Genomic DNA, 22,782 nt, shown 5'->3' with positions numbered 1-22,782 from the left:
AGGAAGGTGCTGTGTATATGCTGGGCTAAATGGCGTCCTTGCTGTAGGCATTCTATGAATCTGATCATCCCTGCACTGTCTGCTGATCCCCATTATTAATACTTAACTTACTCCTTGCTTTTGAAATGCCTCTCAAGAGGCTATATAAATGCGATGGATGTGAGAGCAGATCAGAGCCTTGTACACATGTGAACATATTTCAGATAATCTGCCTTGCAGATAGCCATGTCCACAACAAGAGTTTTTTTACTATTTAATAGCTTTGTTTTCCACTAATATCACACAGATGAACAAAATGCACCTACTTGGGTTATCACTTTGTAAACCAGGAACCTGTTAAATCACTATTTTTTTCCATTTCTGGTAAACAGTCACCAAACTCAAACATTGGCTTTGGATATTACTGGCTCCTGGGAGGCAACAAGGGAGCTGATGAAATCTTGGGAGTCTTCTTAAGATCCATTCCGTGATGTGATCAGTCACTGGGCTGAAATACTGGTTTCAGAGAGGTTACCCACTAATTAAAGGTCCAAATAAGGAAGACTTTACAGCACCTTTGGCATTTGGCCAATGACAGAGTGACCTCTCCCTCCCCAATTCAAAGGAGACCAACAGCTAAATGCTCATGACTACCCTGCGGCAGCTTGGTGGAAGTTGAGGAGGGAGGGAGGGGATATGTGATGATAAAGAGATGGCTGCAGGCAGAGAAGGCAGTCCTGGGGCCCCCTTAATTGGATGGCCCACCCATAAGCAGTCAGCTCAGGGACTGTCTCTGGTAAAGTAGATGAGCATATCCTGTTGCTGACAGGCTCGAACTCGACTTTTTATCTTGACATCAGGGTCTCCACTCCCCTTGTCTAACTCAGCCCAGTAACTTTGTTTCTTTCTCCAGTTATGTTTTCTGAGTTGCTAGGCCCCTTACAACATTTTCAGTTTTGAGTTTACTTTGACACAGCTTCAGGCATGCAATTGGGAGCCAATAGTTCTAGGACAACATTAAAAGAGCATTGATGTAATTTACAATATCATTTGCTTCTTGAACATATCTTGTTCACACATGGGGTACAGTCAAGACTACACAACTTGCAATCTGCTGTTAACTCTACGGAAATGGAGCATTGTTCTTCAGTGCAACAAAATATATGTCTCCATTATTTCAATAAGCTCATATGCCATATTTTGGAGAAAATCTAGAAATGTCAGAGTTGATCCAAAGGCTGTGCTGACTATATTAAGAAAGGATACCTATTAAATGGTAGCATAGTTAAATCTGAGATGTCTTTGTAATATTACAAATCATTTCACAGCCAAATGGATAGAAGTGTAACAAGATGTCTTTTTCTAAAATAGACAAACCCAAAAAGAGTTCCTGATTGGAGTATTTTAAACACAGTCAATTAATTAACAGAAACATATTTCAAATTAAAATTCCAATCATGCATTACTTTTAGGTTTGTCTGATTTAAAAGTATCTTTTAATTATTCTCCTTTTACATTCAATTAATACGTTTGTGTCCCTTTAACTTTCCAACTTTGAAGAAGGATTTCCACTTGAGATCTTACAGTGATGTTCATTCAGTAGACTGACATTATTTTCTGTCTTCATTTTACAATTCCAACATCTGCAGAATTTTGTGTTTTTACTTAATCTGGTCATGTTTTCACTTCATTGCTCTGCTGCTGCAGTGTAAATAACACAGTGTACCATTCATGCAATGGGTCTACTATGAAAACCGCTGTATAACACAATGCATTGTTGGGCTGTGAAATTAGCATTTTTATCTTAATCTTTTTTACTGAATGATTACAATGGCTTCCCTGTTTAACTAGACTGTACAGTGACTCCACTCACATTTCATATCACAACTAAGATCAAACTTCTGCAAATATTCCATGTTCGAGACTTAATAAAGTATACTTCTCAATGATATGAAGTTGAAACCATTTCTATGAGTAATCAGTTCTAAAAGTCACAAAGTTAAAACAATCTCATCACCATATAATACTGTCTTCATTGCCCATTACCCTTATAGAAAGTAAAGTGCCATTTCTATGTAGGGGAGCTCTGAACTTTGGTGAATGCCAGATAGACACCAGAAAGGCCACAAATGTAACATTCAAGGATATCCAGGTTGGCTTAGTAATATCGCAAAAATATTTTTCTTCATTAAGACCTCAAACCAAGTCAACCAAGTGCTTTTGGATTAACATCAATTGTTTCTTGGTACAACCCATTACATCGCCATGACATTCCCTTCAATCAATAACAGTAAAATTGAGGTAAACCTTGTGTGAAGTACAACATCAGCACAGCTCACGTGGGTGAATCATCTGTTACTGTACTTTGATGTTTTGCAGTTATGGGGAATAGTTTCCATGACTTTAGGACTTATCAGCAGCTTTCAGTTGCTTCATCCAAGTAACATGTTGACTTGTATCAACTTGACTTAACTTTCAGATACTTTGGCTGGGTTACTATGAGAGATTATGAGCCCTGCTGTGATGAGCAGTGGAGCAGGATTGTGGAATTTTAATTTTGCTGTGTTTTTCAAAAAGACTGAAAACAGGTTGCAATTGAGGACAGAGGCTTTGCAGATTGAGTTTTAAGCTGCAAATGTGTTGCTGGTCAAAGCACAGCAGGCCAGGCAGCATCTCAGGAATAGAGAATTCGACGTTTCAAGCATAAGCCCTTCGAAGCTTATGCTTGAAACGTCGAATTCTCTATTCCTGAGATGCTGCCTGGCCTGCTGTGCTTTGACCAGCAACACATTTGCAGCTGTGATCTCCAGCATCTGCAGACCTCATTTTTTACTCGAAGATTGAGTTTTAACAAATGAAAACTTATGTCTTCAAAGTGTTACTGTTTACAGTATGCAGAAAATCCTTATTCTTAGAATAATTGTCAAGGAAACATTTTAGAAAATGTGCCTTAGTATAGTCATGTTGCATGCAATTATTCATTATTTCAATAATATTTTGATAATAATTCGATAATATAGCCTTAATGCATGCTATTTTATCAAAGAATGACTCCAAGATTAATCACGAGGGAGACATTAGATTATGACAAAAAGCTAGCTATACATATAAAAATAGAAAGTAGGAGGTAATACTGGTATTCAAAAATGAAAAGATTAAGGAAAGTAGTATTACTTCTCCAGAGAGTGAGATTAGGAATTAATAATGGAAAATAAGGAAATGGCAGATAAATTATACAGTTAGTTTGCAAATGTCTTCACTGTAGAAAGTATGAATATGAACCAATAAATCATGTGATCAGATTGTAACAGGAAGTGAGGAATCCAAAACAATTACTATCACCAAAAGAATGTGTATTGAAAACATAATTAGAAATAAAATCTGCCAAGTCCCCTGAAGCAGATGGATTTCATCCTAGTGTGTTAAAGTAAATGAGCTACTATGAAATAGTAGATGTAGAAATAGTTTAATTATCCCAAATTCCTTATATTCTGTGAAGGTCCCATCAGATTGGAAAATAGTGAAGGTGTCTCCTCTTTTCATGAAAAGAGGGAGACAGAAAGCAGGAAAACATAAACCAGATGTTGTTCAACTATCATGATGAAGGGCTTATGCTCGAAACGTCGAATTCTCTATTCCTGAGATGCTGCCTGGCCTGCTGTGCTTTGACCAGCAACACATTTACAGCTATCAAAGGGAACATGCCAGAATCTTTTATTAAGAAGCACACTATGAAAATCTTAATACAATCAAGCAAAGTCAACATGGCTTGCAAAAGAGAAATAATGTTTAACTAGTTTATAGGAATTATCTGAGGAAGTTGCAAGCAGTATGGATGAGGAACGGTAGAAGTACTTTAATTCCCACAAGATGTTTGACAATGTGTCACATCAAAGGTTACTTGCCAAAACTCAAGAATTTCTTTAGTTAATAAGAAGTAGAAGGTGAGCATAAATGGATTATTTTTGGGTTTGCAGGATGAGAAGATTAGTGTGCCACAAGGAATAGTGCTGTGATCTCAATTATTTCAAATCAATGTAAAAACTTGGATAAACAAACCTAATCTATGCTAAATGTGCTAATGAAACGAAAATAGGTAGGCAAGTAAGTTGTGAAAAGGATATAAGGAGTTAGCATAAATTAGCATAACATGGAAAATTGTGAACATGTTTTTCATTTTATTTCACTTTATTTCATTTATTATCACATGTATCTTGTTACAAAAAATAAAAAGTGTTGAATTGTCGCTACTCTCTGGCGCCATCTTAAACACTGAAAAATAAACAAAAACATAGAATATAAAGGCAGAAAAATTCAGAAATAAAGAAAAAGTGTTTAACTTTACATCTTTCTTGTTAAGTGCTCTTCAAAGGCCATGGGCCTGGTAGCTAGGCATGAGTCGCCTTCATCATGCTGCCACTTTTCAGTGTCCTTGTCCCATTAGTCCTTGATGGACCTCATGTGAATGTGAAGCCAACGATACTGCACTGTTCCATACCAGCTCAAACTCGACTCCACCACCACCATGAGTCTGCTGTGAGCCCACCTCGCCAATGCAACCACTGTTGTTGCCACCTGGTCTCATACTAAGCTCAAGCCCATCTTCATAAATCTGCGCTGGACACAGACACCATCAGGATCACAAATGCGCCACCGCTGCAGGAGCCATGAGTCAGCACTGGACCACCTCAACAATACAGAAGCTCATACAGAAGCTGCCGGAAACCCAAACCTGCCACCAACATCACTGCCACCAGTCCAAGTTGCTGGGCCCACTTGTAGCCACCAATGCCAACACCATGACCAAACTCTTCACCAAAAGCTAAGAAAAATGAAATAGAGAAAAAAAAGAAAAAAAAGAAATGGAAAGAAAAGCGGATGGAGGAGATGAATTCCTGAGTTCAGAGGCCCATCATCTTGCCAGAAGATTTGGCAGGAAAAATAGAAAACCACCACATTATTTAAATGGAGAGAGATTGCAGAGCTCTGAGGTACTTAAGCACCTAGGTGTCCTGGTATATGAATCACAGAAAAGATTACATGTTGCTCTTTGGTGCAAGTGGAATGGAACATAAAAGTAAGACATATTGTTTTGATTGTGTGGAGTGTTGGTGAGGCCACATCTGGAATACTGTGTACGGATTTGATCTTCTTATTTTAGAAAGAATCCTAATGTGTGAGAAGAGGTTCATAAAAGACTCACTTGACTGAATCCTAGGATGGGAGGTAGGGCAGTGGGTTTTCTTATGAGGAAGATTTGGAGTTTAGGAGAACTCATGTAAGCTTTGCAGACAAGATACTTGCTCATGAAGATGTTAGCATACTAGACTATGACCTGCAGCATGCCGGAGAGTTCTGCTGTAATTCAGAAATCCTGAGACTAAGTCCAACTTGGTCCCAAGAAGCTGATAATTTCATAGTTTAGCAAAATGCCGCTGTCAATCAAGCCCTCATCTATCACCTCTGTCCAGTCAGTATGAGCAAAAACATTTAAGATCAATACCCCAAGGGCAACAAAGGTTGGTACAGTGGTGCTGAGACACAATGGTTGTTCATCTATGCATTCACAGTGAAACTATTCTATGACGTGGACAGATAGAAGTGAACATGTTAGGCAGTTAATCTTTTGAGAAGAAGATGTATGAATGAACCATCATAGAATCCCTACAGTGTGGAAACAGGCCATTTTTCAAACAATCAACATGGTTTGATGGTCATTAGACCCTTAAATTTCATTTTCTTGTTAATTTCAAATTCCACTATTTGCCACGGCAGGATTTGAACTTGGGTCCCCAGCGTATAGCTGGATCTCTAAATTAATAGCTCAGTGATAATTTCACTGAGCTATTGCTTCCCTGAAATTGCTAAAGGAAGATTCACTACCTGAAATTACTGGATGGTAGATTGCAGATTTCTTTCTTAGCTTCCTAATTGTGAAGCCAAAGTCAAAACCAAAGCTGATATTGCTGACAAGGTTGTGGATAAAAGTCAGTAGCAGTTCCAGTATAAATGGCAAAACCTCTGGGTCAGCAGCTTTTGATTTAATTTATATTCATGCACCTATTTGTAAATGGATGCATCATCTGCTCGCACCCAGTTTTGTTAGAGTTTAATGTATTTTGAAACCGGTGGAATTTTCACATAATTTACACCTTATGCTCTGTATCTCTTATGCTCCAAGAAGTTCAGAAACTATTTTGGATTTCACTGTGGCCTTCTAGTCACTGCATTCACTTTTATAAATCATTCCCTTCTCTTGCGACTTCAGCCACCTATCGCACTGAACTAGCTTAGATCACATTTCTCCTTTGTCTCACATTTTATAATTAAAATCCATCAGGGCATGAAATTGACAAATGCTCATATATTGCTTTCAATGACTGGTAAATGCAGGTTTCATTCTCTCTGCATGCAAGTACAACAAAGAGGACATACAACAGAGACATAAATCAATGTTAGATGATACCGATAACGAGGAGGTAAAACAATACTTGTCTGGAGGATATAGTCCTTATCTCTTTATCAGGTCTGCTACAACACAAAAGGATACAGTCTTTGACAGATTTCACAGCTAGATTTTCTAATGCACTCACTAAGAAACAGGGCTTTGTTAATTTAAACGTTGGCGAAACCTGAGCAAGTATGAAGACAAGTAATAAAGAACTTTCTTTGTGGGGTGGCAGTGGGGGTGGGGAGGTGGTTGGGGGCATTAGGGGCACAGGAGATGGAATTAAAGCCAGCCAGATGTATTGTTACAGTCATGCAGTGACTAAATAAACTCAAACAATAACTACAGTGTTCTTTTGTTTACATGTAAGCTCTATTCATTCAGTAGTTATTCTTTTTGGAAATGCTGCATACCTAACCTGTCAAATTATCCTACAGATCTTCAGTATGTTCTTAATAAATTCTTTAGCCTGCAGAAGATACTTTTAATGTGAACTCTTCACTTCATTTCAATCTGTATCCTCCTGTATATAGTTTAAATTGCCTGAAGGCATTTTGAGTACAAGGATTGGCAAATTACTTCCAAATCAGGGTGTGTGGCATTTGGAGAGGAACTTTTCGTAGTGATGTTCCCATGCAGCTGGTGCTCTTGTCTTTCTAGATGATTCATGCGCTGTGGAAGGAGACTTGGTAAGTTGCTGATGATCGACAGCTGCTGCCACTGTGTGCCAGTGGTAGAGGGAGAGAATGATCAGGGTATAAACAGGGTGTTAACTAAGCTCTGGATTGTAGAGAACTTCTTGCATTGTGTGCCCTTTGAAAACTCCTCTCCAGATTAGCACAACATTCCCTTTCACTTTATACTCATCAACAGTATTGCAAGTCAAGCTACAGGAGACAGATTGTCTTGGGGTGGCACAGTGGCTCAGTGGTTTGCATTGCTGCCTCACAGCATCAGTGACCCAGGTTCAATTCCGTGCTAAATTGCCCATAGTGTTCAAGGATGTATAGGTTAGATGCATTAGTCAGTGTTAAATGTAATAGGATCGGGGATTGGGTCTGGGTGGGTTACTCTTAGGAGGGTCAGTGTGGACTTGTTGGGCCAAAGGGGCCTGTTTCCACACTGTAGGAATTCTAAGACTGTAGCACTTCAAGAAGGCAGTTCTCCACCACCTTCTCAAGGGCTTCTGGGGATGGGAAATAATCTGGACAGCAGTAAGGCCCATGTCCCATGAGTGAATAAAACAAAGTCCAGAACAAACTTCTTCATCTTTGGAGAAGGTCACACTGAAGGAAATGAACAGCTTTTGCTTTTCTCCCAAGACAGACTGGCGGATACGGATTCAAAGGATATGATCTAACCAACAAAAATCTATTCACTGCATCAAAGACCCACAACTTGAAAAGTAAACACAATTTAATGGATCAAAAGTTAATATCAATCATTAACATACGCAAATTCCTAACACTTGTGCCTTCACAGCTCCACTCCAATCCTACTTTGTCATGATGCTCTTAACACACTTACAAGTGATTCTAAAAGGTGCAAACTCCAGTGTTTGCAGAGGGAGTGGAGAGAGAAGCTTGGAATAGCTTTTGCAGCAGTCTGTAGGCTGCCCGAGGCCGAGAGGGCTGAAGGGCTCGTGAGCATGTACAGGACGCTGCTCAATCTCTGTGACTATTGGAGGTACTTGGTTTACTGAAAGAAGAACTGAGGAGCGACTGTCAGATTCTGAAAAGCTGGAGGTGAGGCTCCCAGTCTGCTAGGCAGCTGCTCTTCCTCCCTTTTGATGCACACTGGTCTGCTTAAACTGGCTTTCCAACCTGGCAACACAGTCAGCAGGTTGCAGGTCACCATGTGCTCATATGCCTGTGTCATGGCAGCACACATTTCTCGAACAGATTTCTCCCCCTTCTGCACATGTCTGCTGGTAGCCTCTGGAAGCTCCATGATTTGTTTTCCTGCCTCTCTTTGCAACTCCAACAAACACCAGCAGACCATAAGCAGCCTGTTCCCACAGTCCTTCAACTGTCAGGGGCCTCAGCTATCACAGTCTCTGTTAGCTGTTTGAGCATTATCTGTAATGCTCTCACCAGCGTGTGATCCTGAACCTGGTCGTGACTGCAGACCCATTGGCAAAAGGTTCTCTGTGGTAGGGGAGGACGTGTGGAAATGATGTGAAATTGCAACTTCTGAGCAATCCTCATTCTCATCCTCAGAGATGGATTGCAAAGCTCAGTTCCATATGGCTTACCATACTTTGTAGTGTATAAACTTGCATGAGAGAACACAAACACTTAGAGATAAGGGCCTTCCCATACATTCCTCCCTTCCAAACCCATGGTGAATCACCATTTGTCCAAAGGTGGACATATGAGCTTGAAGCTTCCTCATTCACTTTGCTCATGACTCTAATCTCAACATCCATGACTATTCTCCAGCCAGCTTGAGTGGCTCTTCTCTGTAGGCATCAGCACATGACTGCGGAGGCACTCCACTCCTGATCTTGACCCTCTCCTTTGTGCTGTGGCCCATTTCTCCCACCGACTGAAGGAAGAAGCGAGACTCCACAGAATGATTACCTGAACACACAATCTGATGCAAACCTCTGACACATGATGGCTGCTCCTGAATATTTTGTCCATACTTCCACTCTCAGAGTACTTATAGAGTCATAGAATCATACAGCATGGAAACAGACCCTTCGGTCCACTTGATTAACACACTCAATTAAATATGACACCTATTGTTCAGGCACAATGAAGATGAGTTGAACTTTTTATCTTCTAATAGAGCTTCTTTGTTTGAGCTATCTCTGTGAATTCAGTTAAAGCTTAACCAACAGGCAATCTGGATTGAGAAATTCAGATCAGAGACTGTGTCAGCTTTATTTCCTATTTTGGTTATAAACACTTGCAAGCTGAGAAATAAAAGCAGACCTGAAACAGAGTAAATGCTAGCTCTGTTATCTATGATGCAGCCTGTTGGGAGCTGGTATTCAGTAAAAGACAAAGTCAGTGAGGGGAAAACAACCAGAAGCTAAATGTGAAATCTACAGTTATCCTCACAATAAAAGGCAGTAAACTGAGTTGTAAATGGAGTTCTGGAAGTAATCTTGACTAAGGGCGTTTTCTGAGCTAGTGCCCTGGGGTCTCAGGGAAGACTATATTTGAACTGTGAAATTCAGAGTTGTGAGATCCCTTAAAGAAACTGGAGGATCACTGCTTATCCAAAAACTTAGAGAGACTTAGGCTGAAGTTGTTTTCCTTTCAGAGAGGAGGTTGGAAGGCTACCTGACTGAGATATACAAATTTATGTGCGGCATAGACAGGGTAATTTGGAAAGAAAATTCTCCCTTTATTTGGGGATATAGGTTTAAGGTAAAAGACAGGAAGATTAGATGGGATTTAAGAAAGAAATTTTCCACTCAGAGAGTGGTGAGTATCTGGAATTCACTCCTTGAAAGGGTGCTAGAGGGAGGAGCAATCACAACATTTACAGTGCATTTAGATGATCACTTAAAACAACATAGTGTACAAGGCTATGGGCCAAGTGCTGAAAATTGTACTGAAATAGAAAGGTGCTTCCTGACTGGTATGGGCACAACAGGCCGAGAGTGTCTTTCTGTGAAGTAAAACCATTGATCTATACATCCGCTGCTTTGGGTGGAAAAAGGGTTAATTCCTAAAATGGGTCAATTCAATCCTGTTTTTAGTCATGGTTTCTCCCTATCATCCTGGCAACAACGTCTCAGGCAGGCTCCATAGGCACTAGGCATATGCAATCCATTTCCATGGACATTGATATCCACATGTATCATTCTCTAATAACCCTCATGCCACATCTTCAAACCACTTACAGGAATACTTTTGCGCATTGATGCTGTGCCTGAGGTTGTACTTCAACTGTCATTATAATGTTGCAGTAAGGACATTATGCACTCGGGGGGCACACATCCAGCTCCTGGATTTGCAACTTTGGATTCTTCACTAGCTTTCACTCACATTGAGCCGATCTGCATGTTCACAGCATCCCTCCCTTGCCTTGCTTTGTGTTTGTCTGCTTTGCCCCTTCATTTAGAGATACCAGGCTCTGAATACTGCTGTCTTGCCAAACCATGTAGTGCAAGTACAAAGCGAGGAAGCCTGTCGTAGTTGTCAGCAGCCCTCAGTCACATCAAGGGGTACAGCCTTTGTTCAGGGATTCCTGGCACAGTAATTCAGTCTTGGGCTTGGAGATGATCAGCCAACTACCTTGGGTGATTGCAGACAGGATCTCTCCTTATAAGGGGAGAGGAGCTGAATGACAAGCAGTCTCCAGCTCTATTTGACTATTTCTGCTCTTTAGTGGGCTATTTTCCCCTTGGAAAATGCTTTTGATGCAGGAGGGGAGGTGTCCTGAATGAGTGAGTAGGCAGCACAGAGGGCAGGCAGAGTTTGTAGCGTTGAAGGTTGATGTGCATGAAAGTGAGTGAGGAAGATATTGGAGGCATGGGTGAGAGTGGTGGAGAATGAGCCTTGATGATGGGAGTTGGGAGTGGTACCAATGAGTGAGTGAGCTGGAGGTATCAGAGGTGGTGGAGTGGAGAAGGACATTGACCTTCTTCCTTTGCTGGATATTCCTCCAGATGGCTAAGACTTCCTTCATCTGTGCGACAACCTCAGACAAGACTGACATGATCTGGTGTTGTGATCAACAACTGCTGGTCCTGTGGGAGGATGAAGACCCATGTTAGAACCATCCAGCAGGACCTCCTGGACCCTGCCCAGAACGTTGTGTGCTGATTTCTCACTGTCTGCCATCCTGATGCAAATATCAGCAACTGTGCTGGGAAGCTCCAGATGGACAGTGCTTCTCTGGGCGCACAGTGCGTCTTTAAAGATTATATTGGTACAAAGGATGCCAGTGAATTCTGAGCTTTCTGCTGGTTGGCAAGTTGTCTCCTATGTTAATTGTCAAGTGCTTTGGGACATTCTAAGATTGTGCAAAATTCTAGATGAGCAGAAGTATTTCTTTCTTAAATTTCCTCACCTTCCACAGATTAGTTGTTTTCTGGTAGCATGGTGGCTCACTAGTTAGCACTGCTACCTCACAGTGCCAGGGACCTGAGTTCAATTTCACCCAGGGTTTGCAAGGAGTTTGCAAATTCTGCCCGCGTGTGCGTGGGTTTCCTTTGGCTGCTCTGGTCTCCCACAGTTCAAAGATGTCCATGTTAGGTGGATTGGCCATGATAACTTGCCTATAGTATCCAGGGATGAGCTGACTACGCAGATTAGCCATGGGAAATGCAGGGTTACAGTGTTAGAGTAAGGGGGGAGGTCTGGATAGGATTTTCTTTGGAGGGTCGTGTGGACTCGATGGGCTGAATGACCTGATTCCGTACTGTAGGGGATTCAATGATGAGGAAAAGAATGATGACAAATATTAGGGATAAATGACATACTGTGGGAAGATGATGACTGAGGAAGACCTTCACTTCCTCTGAAACACTAGATCTTCTCTTCTTTCTCAAATGATGATACATTCATTACCAGTTACATGTGACAAATCAGTTCAAAAAGTTTAGTCAGGGGATCCAGATAATGGGAGTGGGGATATTGCATCAGATGAATCACTTAGTGGGCGGTTGATGAAAATTGTGCTGCTCTCCAAAAGCAGCTCCAGAGACGCCTTTCTTGACTCAGGGAGACTGAGGTTTGAGAGTTTATGAAAAGAAGGACATTTGGTGAGCATTGCACCCACGTGCAGCGACTATGATCTACCTTGCATGATGGATGACATTTGAAAGAATTTGTACAGTGACATCAGGGTAGCTTGTGGCAGCTAGGTTGATTATTACCCCCTCACACATTTACACACAGCAGCATCTTGCACTAATCTGTGCCTCTTCCCAGAAACATTTTCTCCAAAGATACTAGCAAGGGAGACATTTGCCATCGTGACCAGATAAACACCTGACTGATGTCAAATGGGGAACAAACGTTTCAGGGACTGTCACTTCTGAAGCTCATTCGTATTTCTGGATTAGTGAGAAGGTGGGTTCAGCAACTGAGACCCTAAACCAGTTGGGAAGATGCAGAGGTTGGGGAGTGGAGTGTTGTCCATGGGGGTCGTGGGGGGGGGCTGCATTTTGGGATAGGTGCGCTTGGATAGGTGGTTAACCAAATGAAAACTGGGCTCAGCAACGTTGGAAGTGGACCTTAAAGACAATTAGGAGACTGCAAATTGTATCTTGCTGAGAAAACACTCCAGACTCACTACAACAAATACTGACTTTCCCGGCCTATAATTCCATGTCAATTTCCAGATGGTTCCAGATTTCATAGAACATAGATGTGCCAAACAGGATGCCAAATTAGACTAATCCCTGTACCAGCCTTTGGTCAATATCCTTCCATTCCTTGCATGTTCATGTGCTGATCTAAACGTCCCTTGAAGATGCCTATTGATTCAACATCCATCACCATCCCTGGCAGTGGGTTCCAGACACCTACCACTCTCTACGTAAAAAACCTGCCTCTCACATCCCCTTTGAACTTTCCCCTTCTCACCTTAAATGCATGCCCCTAGTATTAGACATTTCAAATCTGGGGAAAAAGATTCTGACTGTCAACCCTACCTATTCATCCCATAATTTTATAGGCTTCTATCAAGTCTCCCCTCAGCCTCCGCCACTCCAGAGAAAACAACCCAAGTTTTTCTAACCTCCCATTACAGCTCATACCCTCTAATCCAGGTAGCATCCTGGTAAAGCTCTTCTGCACTCTCTCCAAAGCCTCCACATCCTTCCTGTTATGTGGTGAGGAGAATTGAAAACAATATTAGAAGTTTACAGGTAAATTGTGCAGCTATAAGAAATGACTGTCACGTTGCAATATATAGATTAGATTCCCTACAGTGTGGAAACAGGCCATTTGGCCCAACAAGTACACACTGACCCTCCCGAGATCAACCCACTCAGACCCATTCCCCTACTCTATGTTTATCCCTGACTAATGGACCTAACACAATGGACAATTTCCCATGGCCAATTCACCTGATCTGCACGCCTTTGGACTCTGGGAGGAAACCTGAGCACCTGGAGGAAACCCACACAGACCTGAGCAGAATGCACAAACTTCACACACTCAGTCACGTGAGGCAGAAATCCAACCCAGGTCCCTGATGCTGTGAGGCAGCAATGCTAACCACTGAGCTACCACGCCAGCTGGGTCACCAAAATTGCAGTGTGAGGATATGGTTCAGCATAGTCCATTCAGAAGCACACTCCTACAAAATGATATTCATTAGTTTCCACAGGACACATCTCTGTACAGACTTGAACTGATTGGATTATTCTAGAAACAACAAAAATGAATTGTGTGACAAATAGAAATTTCTGAAGGTTGAAGGAGTGAGAAAAGAAAATTTAATGCTCTACTGCTCCGAGTTAGCTCACATTTCATGGAGATTTCTGCACTGTGATGTCATACCGGAACAAACACAGGCCCCGAGCTTATTTGTGTAGGATTACACAAGAGCATAATTGCAAAAGAATTTGAAGATTTCATGATACAAACAGTCCAACAATTCAAATGAAAGGGTAAAGTAATTATTGAGGACAAAATGGTTTAGAAATTGGATAGCCTGGCCAGTTGGTATGAACCGTGGAGCAGAAAATGATCTTCAAGAAATTCAGTCAAGAAGTAAATTTGAATTCTGGGTTGCTGTACAGACATTAAGACAGGTAGGTCTTAGAAGAAGGGACAAACAGGAAAGTGGCCACATGAGAGTCAAAGCAGCCATCATGGAGGAAAGCAATCAGATCAAGGCAGTGGACAGCAGAGGAGCCCATGGTTTTAGTATGAAACTGAGCAGATTTTGTTCTGTATTTCCTAACTCAGTACTCAGATAGGTAATTTTTTCAAGTTACTTTTATCGTGCTAGCCTGGAATGCTGGTCAGGCAGCACAAAAAGCTGGTTTTCCACCCGTACCAGATGCCTCATCCATGGGATCCAAGACAAGTTGGCAAATTGGATCCAACATTGGCTTACAAATAGGAGGCAAGGGTGACAGTGGAGGTTTTGTTTTGCAATCTTGTTTCTGCACGTGAACAGCAGTGTACCACAGAGATTGGTGCTGGCATCTTTGTTGCTTGTTATGTACATTAATGATTTGGGTGAGAATGTAGATGGTAAAATTAGTAAGTTTGAAGATGACATGAAAATTGGTGTTGTTGATATTCGAACATAGAACATAGAACAGTACAGCACAGTATAAGCCCTTTGGCCCACGATGTTGTGCCAATCATCTACCTTAATCTAAGATCAATCTAACTGAGACACCCCTCAATTTACTGCCATTCATGTGCTTGTCCAGCAGTCATTTAAATGTCCCTAATGTCTCTGACTCTACTACCACTGTTTGCAGTGCATTCCACTCACCCACCACTCTCTGCATAAAGAACCTACCTTTGACATCTCCCCAGCACCTTCCTCCAATCATCTTAAAATTATGTCCCCTCATCACTGTCATTTCTGCCCTGGGGAAAATTCTCTGGCTATCTTCTCTATCTATGCCTCTCATTACCTTGAACACCTCTGTCAAGTCATCTCTCTTCCTTCTGCTCTCCACTGTGAAAAGCCCGAGCTCAGTTAACATCTCTGTAGAAGACAAGCCTTCCAATCCAGGCATCATCCTCGTAAATGTCCACTGCACCCTCTCTAAAGCATCTACATCCTCCTATAAAATGAGGCAACCAGAACTGGACACAATATTCCAAGTGTGGTCTAACCATGGATTTATAGAGCTGCAGGAAAACCTCATGGCTCTTAAACTCAATCCCCCCTGTTAATGAAAGCCAAAACACTATACACCTTCTTAACAACCCTATCAACTTGGGTGGCAACTTTGAGGGATCTATGTACATGGACCCAAGATCCTGCTGTTCCTCCACATTGCCAAGAATCCTGTCTTTAACCCTGTATTCAGCATTCAAATTTAACCTTCCAAAATTAATCACTGCATTTCTCTAGGCTGAACTCCATCTGCTACTTCTCAGCCGAGCTCTGCATCCTGTCAATGTCTTGTTGTAGCCTGCGACAGCCCTTGACACTATTTAGAAAACTATGGATCTTCATGTTATCGGCAAACTTACTAACCCACCCTTTCACTTCTTCATACAAGTCATTTATACAAACTACAAAGAACAGAGGCCCAAGAACAGATCCCTACGGGACACCACTGGTCACTGACCTCCAGGCGGAATACTTTCCATCCACTACCACTCACTGTTTTCTTTCAGCCAGCAAATTTTGTATCCAGACAGCCAAATCTCCCTGTATCCCATACCTCCTAACTTTCTGAATGAGCCTAATGTGGGGAACCTTATCAAATGCCTTACTGAAATCCATATACAACACAGCCACTGCCCGACCTTTATTAACTTGTCTCATCACCTCCTCAAAGAACTCAATAAGGCTTGTGAGGCATGACCTGCCCCTCACAAAGCCATGCTGACTATCTTTAATCAAGCTATGTTTTTCCAAATAGTCATAAATCCTATCTCTCAGAATCCTTTCCCAGGGATTTCCCTATTCTCTTTCTTGAACACAGGAACAATATTTGCCTTCTTCCAGTCATCTGGTACTACTCCCATGGAAAGTGAGGATGTAAAGATCATCACCAGAAGCAATCTCATTCCTCACTTCCCATAGTAACCTTGGATATATCTGGTCTGGCCCTCAGGACTTATCTATCTTGATGCTTCCCAAAATTTCCAGCACATCCACTTCCTTAATATCAATCTATTCATGCCTATTAATCTAGTCCATGGTGTTCTCACTATCAACAATGTCCTTCTCTGTGGTGAATAATGAATGAAAAAATTCAAGGGCCTCCCCTACCTCTTCAGACACTAGTTCCCTCCACTATCCCTGATCGGCCCTACCCTCTCTCTGAACATTCTTTTATTACTCACGAAACTATAGAACGTCTTTGGTGTTTCTCTAATCCTTGCCGCCAAAGCTTTTTCATGCCCCCTCCTAACTCTCAGTCCATTTCTGAGTTCCTTCCTAGCTACCCTGTAATCCCCTAAAGCCGTGCCAGATCCTTGCTTCCTTCTTCCTCTTGATGAGACGCTCCTCTTTTCTTGTCATCTAAGGCTCCTTCACCTTGCCAATTCTTGCCTGTCTCAGTGGGACAAAGTTATCCAACACTCGCAACAAGTTCTCCTTAAACAGCCTCCACATTTCTGTTGTGAACTTCCTGTAGAATAATTGTTCCCAATTTATACTCCATAGCTCCTGTCTAATAGCATCTCAGAACAGAGTACTGATGAGATTTATAAGAATGTAGTCAATACTTGAAAATTGCAGCTTTGATGGAAGTTTGGATACACTTGTATTGTTTTCCTTCGAAAATTCTTCTTTTTCAAATTTTCCATTGGAAATCAAAGCATCTCCCCTCCGAGAGTTAATCATAGTCTGCAGCTTGGGTTGTAAGAAAAGCTGGGGGAAATAGAGTTGATACTTGGAACGTGTGTGACTGAGTGTCTACATTTAGAATAAGGGAGACAAAAATCATGGAATTTCAGTAGGTGCTTTGTGTTGGCACTATAGCTGATCCTAAAGGGATTGAGTGTGAATCCAATGGTGAGACAAGATGCTGATGCAATCCACTTTGGCAATGGAACATGAAATTGTTCCATTGTTCCCACACCCCCCCCCCCCTCCCTCCCCCCCCACACATCACATTCAAGTGACACACATCGAGTGGTTGTGCACACCGAACAACATTGTTATGGAGGAGAAAAACAAAACTTCACAAAGAAACCTTCGGATTTTGGAGTTTTTCAGATTTCTAGATTTCGGATAAAGGGTTGCCTACCTGTACTTGACTTCAAAATCTAAAGAGACTTATTTCTACAGTTACTTTCACAACCTCAGAATGCCTCAGAGCATGTTTTAACCAATATCTAGTTAGTGTTGTAGGAAACAGAAGTAGGTAAACACGAATTACTAGGCAAACTGTGATTGAACACGACACAAGCTGCATATTAAATGGCAGATACAACCAAGATAGGTGCTGTAATTATTTTCAGCAGCCCACTCAAATGTCAGTTAATCATAACAATCTTTATCAGATTCTGTATCTCATGAGGAATTGGAACTCTTCACTTTCAATGAGTTATCAAATTCCCAGCTGACAGCATTTCTCCTTATTCTGAACTCCAAGTGTACAACCTTAACTCGAAGATGTACTGTTCTAGAATTCTCTCAAATCTGCTCCAGGGAATCGCTTCCTTAGTCATCTTTTCCAGCTGAACTAACCTCCTACTGAGACTGTGCACAACCCCACAACCTGCCAGGCTACATAAACACAAACATGGTCGTAGCTTCACAGCCATTCTGCTGCCAACACTGTTTCTGGGCTTGCGATCCCAATGATCCCAGTTATATTGAGCAAGCGCTGATTCTCAGTTCATGTTAGCCTCAGGTCTTAGTAGCTCTGAGCAGATTCTTCCCCTGGGACCTCTCCAAGTCCCAGCCCCTCTGAGCAGCATGGAGCTGACTCTCTCCTCCTTCTGCTCCTGACTAACTGAAAAATTGCAGATGTTTTCTGGTTTTGTACATTCCTATACATTCCTTTTGCTTGACGTGATCTGTCAGCTCAACAAACTGTCTCTGATCCGCAAATGTTGTTTGTGAAAAATCCAAATCAATGAATCTCAACCGCTATTGTTCTTTTCTAGCTTTCATAGAATTTCCACTTCCAAGAGCATTTGCTTACACTGTACACATGGGAAATTAAATAAAAACCCAGATGATTTTGATCTCAGTTTGTTTGGAACCAAAATATTTTAATGTTGTCTTAAAACTTAAACACCAGTCTGACCACAAAACTGAATGTCTAAACAAAGCATGAAAACTGAACTAGCTGAAGTGAACTGGCATACAAGGCTATGGGATAGATCAATAAAAATTATGGCAGACATTTGAGGGGATATGTTAGAGTACTCAGCCCATGTACATTCCTATTATGAATCAAAAATCTAATGGCAGAAGCCATTATCTGTGGCTAAATGGAGACGTTAGGAAAAATATCAAATTTAAAGTCAAAGGACATAACTGTACAAAGATGAGTAAATGTTAGGATATATAGAATGGCAGAGAAATGGTTAATCAAGAAAATAGAGTATGAAGCAAGGTTAGCTAAGAATGTCAAAATTGATAGCAACAGTGTCTATAAGAATTTAAAAAGGAGAAGAGTAAGGAAAGTGAACTTTGATTATTTAGAGAGTGAGAATGGAGAATGAAGGAAACAGTCAATAAAATGAACAAATATTTTGCTTCTGTATTCACTCGAAAGCATCCAAAAATATTTTAGTAATACCTTAAAATCTGGAGGTGGAATGGAGAGAAGAACTTAGTGCAAATGCAGTGACTATGTTGTTGTGGTTGAGTTTAGAAATGAGGGACATTGTTTTATAATTTAAGATCGAGATAAGAATTTATTTTCTTTCAGAAGGTTGTGCGACTTTGGACTTCTCCGCTTCAGAAGGCAGCAGATGGTTGGATCACTGAATGTTTAAATATTTTGGTTGATTTATTGTTATGCAGGGGAATCAAAGGTTATGAGGATAGATGTGAATGTGGAATTCAAAACACCAACAACTCAGCCATCATCTGATTGAAAAGCAAAGCCGGTTGGAAGGCCCAATGGTCAGTTTTGTCCCTATTTTGTATGTTCATGCAACTTGTCACTTGCTTCTGCTTGCATTCATGAAATAGATGGCAGCTCAAAGGGAGGCGATAACATTTAGAAAGAAAACAGCATGCATGAATGTAACCCAAGCTCTCTGATCCCATTCCCAGGCTTTATACACAGAAAACAATCACAGAGAATTAAGAGTTCCCACTTGCTCCAGAGGTGTGTTGGTATATGTCTGAACAGGTTGACTAAAAATATCTATGAACAAATCCTGAATTTGAAGAGTGCACCTCCTTTCATGAACCTCACTACTGGCGAAGTCAACTAAAAATACAAAATCAGTCCCACTAGCAAGAAGGTTCAAAGACACTTTAATTTGAAGCCAGAACAGAGACAAGCCTGGAATCTAATCATAAGCACAAAGGGGGAGTTATACAGTAAGAAGTAAATAATAATATTTAATTAGGAGTGAACATTTCCCATGACGTAAAATAATGAACTGTCCCTGAAATAACAGCAAAGAGGCCAATTGCCCATCACCAAGTCACCCTTTATTTACTTAACACAATGCTTTGTCTGTGGACAGTCAGCTCACGGTCAGTCCTCAACTGAGGAGATTCTAATCTCCTGATTATATTGGTCAACCAAGGCTTTCCTGATTGGCCCAGGTTAACAACTCCAATCAAGAACCTTGTAGTTCATAAAGTCCAACTGGTACCAATCACATTTCTCTTGCCAGTTACTATTTCATTTTAATTTATTGCAGGTGCAAATTCCCAAATAGAGGGTAGAATGTGACTTAATTTACTGGGATTTGGTAGCAGAATGACCAGGACTAGGGCTGAATATGCTAAGTTACCAAGTCTACAGGAAGCATAGGGAACTTTCTGGTGGGAAGCGGCAACATTTGCAATTAAAAACTAGGTTATTTCTATAATAAATGACGATTTAACAAGAAGGGACAGTGGAATCATTATGGTCAAATTTCAAAACAAAAAAAAGATTTAAAACTATTGGGAGTTCAGTATAGGCAGGTTGGTAGCTATAAAGGGGCACAATACAGGAATCATAGAAGATACAAGAACGTAGTAACGCCAACAATTTAGCAGGGTTTTAACGGAATAAAGAGACAAGCTTGTTTCTGAAAATTCCCTGTCCAGCTCAGAATTTTGTGTCAAAATGAGATACAACTAATACAATGAGGGTCATATTAGATTTGTTATTGAGTGATAAGCCAAATTCATTTAATGGTATAAAATTATGTGATTATTTATCCAATTACAACCATAATAAGATCAAGGTCAACATTGTACTTAAGATAGAGAAACAAAAAGCAGCGAATAAAGTTCTGGATTTAATTAAAGAGACTGTTCACTGTAAACTGGACAAATCTTTAAAATTAAATTTAAAATTAATGTTGATCCAATGACTATTCAGAATTTTGCCTGACAACAAACCTAAGCAAATAACGGGATTTATTGAGGGAGATATGGTGGCTCAGTGGTTAGCGCTGCTGTCTCACAGCACCACGGACCCAGGTTTGATTCTAACCTCAGGCGACTCCTGGCTGTATGGAGTTTGTACATTGTCCCTGTATCTATGTGGATTTTCTCTGGGTAGTCTGGTTACCTCTTTCAGTCCAAAAGATGTACAGGCTAGATGGATTAGCCATCAAGATGAAGGGTTACAGGAAATGGAGGAATGTGATTGTGATGCTCCTTAGAAGGTTGGTGTGGACTCAATGGGCTGAATAGCCTGCTTCTACGCTGTAATGATTCAGTGAAGTTCTGATACAGGGAAATATGGTCAGCTGTGCTAATAGTGAATAGACTTGCCAAATCCAAGCTTTGGGAGCAGAAGAAACAAAGAAAAAGGAAAAGAATACCAGTTAGGTGGTCAACAGAGATAATGGACTACCAAGCCAGGGAGGAGATTTATCCTTGTCAAAGAGATGCATTTGCAAGTCACCTACGGAATACAGGAGAATAATCCTGATGAAGTAATCTCTGAAATGGATTTTACTGCCTGTGGTAGATTTGAGAAACTTTCCAAAAATTGAGAGAAGAGCCTCTAGAGAGTCACTCCAATTATTGGTGAACTGGAAAAATATGAATCTATTGGAAATTGAAAGCAACTTTGGAGTGTTTGGATTAAGGATTGTAATCTTGTGAAAAATGAAATGCGAAGAGGATATAAGTGAGGAAATTCCTTTCTGTAGTTTAAAATACACTATCAACAAAAATAAAACTGTTGTTCTAAATACAAGAACAGTTTATAGATTATAAAACAAACATAACACTTAGAGTAAGGTTTAAGATTAGAGATAGTCCTAACAGAACACATTAGATTTCAACAGTTCCTAAAATACAAATTACTTCAAAATTAAATAGCAAATCAGAAATCAAACATGTTAATATTCAATAGGTCCTGTAGCTAGTGACGTTATCAGCCACCAGAAAATAAAAGAAGGTATCAATACCTTTGATAACATTACGAAAGCTTTCGATGGTTACTTTTACTCAAGGCCAAACAGAATTCTTGAACGGGCTAGATTTAACAGAAGAGTTGAACTTCTAGGAGAATCTGGAGAGAATATCATTGATTACCTTTCCACATGAGATGAAATCCGTGTATCTGGAGCTTTACAATCAGAATTCAAAAGTGACTGAATTGTCATTCAATTATTCAATCGGTATTTGTTAGATCTTTTAAAGTTCAAGGAAAGTTGAACTTTGTATAAAGCTATCCAACTTATCATGGAAGCAGAGACCAGGAACACAGAGAAATCTTGAGAGTTAGAGAATAATCTTATCAATCAACCATCTTGAGCAACCCTACTCCAAGCCCCAGCCAGTGAGAAACTGATTCTCCTCAGAGTTTTCAGTGCCAGAGTTGGGAAGGATATGAATCTCTGGAAGGGTATGATAGCCAATGATGAATAAGGGAAAGTAAACTCATATGGAGTCCTCCTCCTGATGAAAGTCTGGAATGTGGCCTTGTCATAATTAATTCCGTGTTCTACCAGTGACTCTAGCACAAAATCTTCAGTAATCAGGAAATCCAGATCCCATTGCACCTCAGAGCTCTGCAACTCTCACCATGAAAATAATGTTTCTTTTTTATTCTTCTTGCTGAATGGACATTTTCATATTTTCCCACATTATACTCCATTTTCCAAGCTTGCCTATTGACTTATCATTTTGTGCCATTTCCTACTTATGTTCCAAACTATCTCTATGTCATAAGCAAATTTAGCAGCCATATTTTGGTCCCATACTTATGAAAATAAATAGTCAAAAATTGAGGCCACTGCATTTGTCCCTGTGACACGTCACTCATTAGATTTTACCAATCAGAAAATTAACTATTTATGTCGACACTCTGTCTCTTGCTAGCTGGCCAATCTTCCATCCATGCCAATATATTATCAAATACACCACGAGCTTTTAGTTTCCCTATTATTTTACAATAATGTTTGGTGTGGCATTTTATCAAATGCCTTTTAGAAATAATAATTTTAAGTACAGGACCCTCACTGGTCACCCTTTATCCACAACATCCTATTCCTCAAAGAACTCCAATAAATTGGTTGAACATGATTTTCCTTTCATAAAACTATGTTGATTCTGTCTGATTATCATGAATTGTTCTAAGTGTCCTCTTA

The 22,782-nt window shown here is 40.6% G+C and overlaps 1 protein-coding gene across 3 annotated transcripts in view; it reads right to left on the bottom strand.

The window, feature by feature from the left end:
- The window catches only part of LOC132815453 (serine/threonine-protein kinase H1-like), an 88,363-nt gene that overhangs the window by 17,857 nt on the left and 47,724 nt on the right, over nucleotides 1–22,782 (bottom strand). The window lies entirely within an intron of this gene.

This window comes from Hemiscyllium ocellatum, chromosome 4 (genome assembly GCF_020745735.1).
Source record: "Hemiscyllium ocellatum isolate sHemOce1 chromosome 4, sHemOce1.pat.X.cur, whole genome shotgun sequence".
Lineage (NCBI taxonomy): Eukaryota > Metazoa > Chordata > Chondrichthyes > Orectolobiformes > Hemiscylliidae > Hemiscyllium > Hemiscyllium ocellatum.
This window is presented reverse-complemented; position numbering and strand designations above follow the sequence as displayed.